The 4,178-nt window shown below is 36.5% G+C and overlaps 1 non-coding gene across 1 annotated transcript; it reads left to right on the top strand.

Annotated features, from left to right (window-relative positions):
• Window positions 1-2,565: 2,565 nt before the first annotated feature.
• On the top strand, window positions 2,566-2,637 carry Trnat-cgu (transfer RNA threonine (anticodon CGU)). Its single transcript has one exon. It is a non-coding gene; the product is annotated as a tRNA-Thr (tRNA).
• The last annotated feature ends 1,541 nt before the right edge of the window (window positions 2,638-4,178 follow it).

Below are 4,178 nucleotides of genomic sequence, written 5' to 3'. Positions count from 1 at the left end.
TTATATTAATCATTGATCAACTTTTAGACTTTTTAAATTGTTTAACTTTCACGAAAAAAATTTTATACAGCGCATATTTTTTGCATAATTAGCTGCCAAAGTTACAGTTTTAACGTTTTTGGATTATACAAATAAGGAGAATTTAATTTATTGCAGAACTGAAAATTTTTAGGTTTAACTGCAATGTCACTGGCTACTTAATGATATGGTTTACATTTCTATCACAAAAACTCGTTTCTTGGCTGTCAAAATCGTAACAAATTTGAGAATTTTTAAATGCCAGGTAAAATTAATTAATATTTTCTGAAAGAAATTCAAACCATTTCTTGAAGTAGCCAGTGGCACTGCAGTTAAACATAAAAAGTTTCATTTTTTCCAATAGCTCCGCATAGCTCTACTCCGCAATCATGCACATAACGAACAACATTAAATTCTCATTGGTCAGTTTCCGAAGAACCGTCTTCCGCAAGTATCACTGCATCTTTGCGCCCGTGTTACAAAGGCACAAGCCTTGTTTTTATCAATAATTTAAAAATAAAGCTCCTGTAGTCACAAGTTGTTACGAAAAGGCATTCCACGTAGATTTCTAAAGTTTTCAGTACAGAGTAAAAAGTTTCAGTATGTGACAAGTGTCTGTTGGTAATCCTGATCACTTCAGTTACACAACTCGTTGGAAACTAAAACAGAATTCATATCCAATTATAAATATTCAATGCTGCCTGCATGCGAAAATGGCCGGGAGAGGGTCTAAGCCCTTGCATTGTTGACCAGTGTACATCTTCTTGGAGGTTGGTTACACGTCGCATTGTTGACGAATTGCGAGCGGTGTGGGGGGACTGGAGCACTCCGAGAAAACCCACCGTTACACGGCTCCGTGCTGTTGTTTCCCGCTCGCGAGCATTCCGGGATTTCCCCGGGGGGAATCAGCCAGCCAATCACCGCGCCTCCTATGGCAGCAAGCTCCAGCTCCACTCGTGTCTGTTCCTGAACTCACTACATCCCACTACTAACGCGCAAGGCAGACACACACGGCCGCGTATTGTTCGCGAACACATCGAGACCAGCCGAGTGTTAAAACACTGTAGCATTGTCTGTGATTTGTGATTGGTTGGGGTTCTTTCAGCCGCACGTCCACTGTTGGTGCACGAATCACAGCCATTCAGCGTGGAAGAAAAGATGTTCGGAATGGCGTTGTCGGCTTAGACCCTTCTCGGAACGATACGTCACGAGCGCAGCCTAACTGTCTGACAAGAGTGCGTGCCCCATTGTTTTCAGAGAACAATGGAGTCCGGTTCTTACATTTTCGTAAGTAAGATGACTAAATAGGTTGTACCAACATTCCAACGTTTTAAAACTACAAACATCCGCTAATGAGATGCGAACATCTAACCTGGGAGAAATGGCGGATCGGTGCTACGAAATGATCCAAAGCGAGTTCAGAAACTTCCGCCTAAGTTAAATGCAAGAACACAGCTCGCAAAAAAAAAAAAAAAAAACAAAAAAAAAAAAACCCCGGTAATGTAGAGAACACCAATTCACAACTCTATAACTTCAATTTTAAATATCAATTTTAGTTATAATAAATAATGCTTTTTTTACAGAAAAAAAGTTAGAAATTCTTAATAATTTGATATAAAAGCGCAATTTTATTTCACTGTACGATGGTTTAATAAGTGAATTCCTAAAGCGTATAATAAAAATGAAATTATTACTTTCGATACGCATTACGCCTACGTCATTCAAAGGCGGAAAAGCTGGAAAATGAAAGTTGGTTGATGCTTGCGTTGCTTTTTGCGTCAGGCATAATTTATGAAACTGGAATTCGAAAACGCATTTTTCTTTATCTTGCTTTTTTTTTGTGTGTGTGTTGCTGCGTTTCTTGCGTAGTTTATTAGCCCGGCCCACTACGACTCGTTCATGCAATTGTACGCCGTAGAGTGCGCTACTTGCTACTTACTTGAGAGTCGAAAACAAGGAGGCTCTAAGGGCGACATTTGCACGGGCATCAACTGTCCAGTGCCTCTATCAGCGAGACAATGTTCTGGAGCCATGTGGGCTGCGAGCAGCCGTCATTTTAACCAAAGTACTTCAATAATTGATCATACGGGTCTGTCAACTTGCCGAGCGATTCACAACGCCATCTAGTAGGTCATAAGGGTTGAGGCGTTCCACCTCCGAATTTTTAAAAGAAATTCGAGATCTTGGCGAAAGGCAGTGTGTTATTTTGAGTGATGCCAGGTGAGCTGTTTCAAAATATGGAACTTTTAACCACGCAAGAAATGATATACGTAGAGAAAGTTAACGTAACTGTACAAACCCTTTTTGTTGACGTAAGTATTTTTTAATACACAAATTCTTGTTTGTTTTCATATCAAAGAGCCAGTAAACGCAGCCTCTATTCGTTGTTATAACATTTGAGTTTTTTTAAACATGTATAACAGAATCAGTAAATATGTAACGTTAATGTATAGTTAATGATTTTAAATAAATAATTTTAAAAATTATTTATGAAATATTTGCAAATCAAGATTATTTATACTATTATAACCAGCCCTCCCACCACCTGCCTCTTTAGCTCAGTGGTAGAGCACTGGTCTCGTAAACCAGGGGTCGTGAGTTCAAACCTCACAGGAGGCAACTTTTTTATTTCTTATTTTCATTACTATTTTGTATCAAACAATGCAGAAATATCAAAAGTATTATTTTGCTAAAGTTTATTTTATTTTTAATATGCAATGTTAATATAGAGAAATGTAAATGTTTATGTGGTTAAGTGTAAGAAAAGGCATATCGCCTTAACTTCGCCAACAATAAAGTCGATAAATAAAATTCATCAGGAAATAAATTTCATATACAACTTGGATTGTTCAGTAAATCATGACAATTAGTGAATAACCAAAAATTCAAAATGGCAGATAAAACCTCTTGATAAAAGTCTTGTTCCACTCAACCCTATGAGGCAGTTAACACAGAGGTGCCCCCCCCCCCCCCCAAACACTATTACTCACCCCCCTAACTTAATGATGCGCCCCCCCCCCGAATTTTTTTTATGCCATTTTCTCAATGATTTACTCAATTATTTTATAATATTATACTTTTTTAGTATTATATTTTATCACATTTTGCATTAATTAAAACTATATTTTCTAATAATAATTTTGGTCATATCAGGTAATATTTCCATCCTGAACCGACAGATGCCAAACTGCTTTTGTTGAGGAAAGTGCGGGGTTTCCAATTTGATTTACAAGATCCCTTTCAATTATCAAAGCACCAGAAACGTATTTTCACATTAGAAGCTATAATTATGTAAATAATATATACATTTTTCTCGTCTTTTAACAACCCCCCCCCCCCCCCCCCCCCCGAAATTTTAATGACGCAGTCTGCGTTGTTACCCCCCCCCCCCCCCTTGTGGGCACCCCTGGTTAACACATTATGAAATAAAAAGGTTGTAACAGTTAAGGTTTGTGTTAATTAAAACTATCTCTGAGATGAATTAGTTACACATCCCGTTTGACGGTCCATAAAACTAATAATTAAATAAATATATATTTAGGAACTCAAGGCCCTTACACAATGTCTAAAATTTATTGAACTTAATATGTTGATATATGTGAATAAGATTCTTTCAAAGACAGGAACAAAAAAAAATTAAACAGTTCAATTAAACGCCATTTTATAGACTTCACACATTTTATAGAGTTATTGATCGGTTTCATTGAACATTATTTAGTTATATTTATTTTATTCCCTACGCTTGTTTCTTTATAGTTTATCTTTTATTTTCTAAGGTTGAACCTGCAATAAAGGAACTTCAGGGCCACTGGAAAAAAGGTTAGTAATAATATTATACGTATGATTAGCTATATCTATAAATGTTAGGTTTCTATTTTCTATAATTACATAATCAATTAAAAAAATAATAATTTGTTCGTTTTCAAATCACACACGATTACCGCGAAAACACTTAAGCTATTAAAAATTATAATTAAAAATGACATACAATAAAATTTTCAACACGTGCGAAACGTTATGATGTTTCAGTGACGTCCATTAGATTCAATGTAGAGTGATTATAATGATTAAAAATGGCACGTGATCTGGTATGATGATGGGAAATGGCCGGCGCGAGGACTCATCCTAAACCAGTTGCGAGGTTGCAGCCAGTCGCAAAT

This window comes from Bacillus rossius, chromosome 7, assembly GCF_032445375.1.
Source record: "Bacillus rossius redtenbacheri isolate Brsri chromosome 7, Brsri_v3, whole genome shotgun sequence".
In the NCBI taxonomy this organism is placed as follows: Eukaryota; Metazoa; Arthropoda; class Insecta; order Phasmatodea; family Bacillidae; genus Bacillus; species Bacillus rossius.
This window is presented reverse-complemented; position numbering and strand designations above follow the sequence as displayed.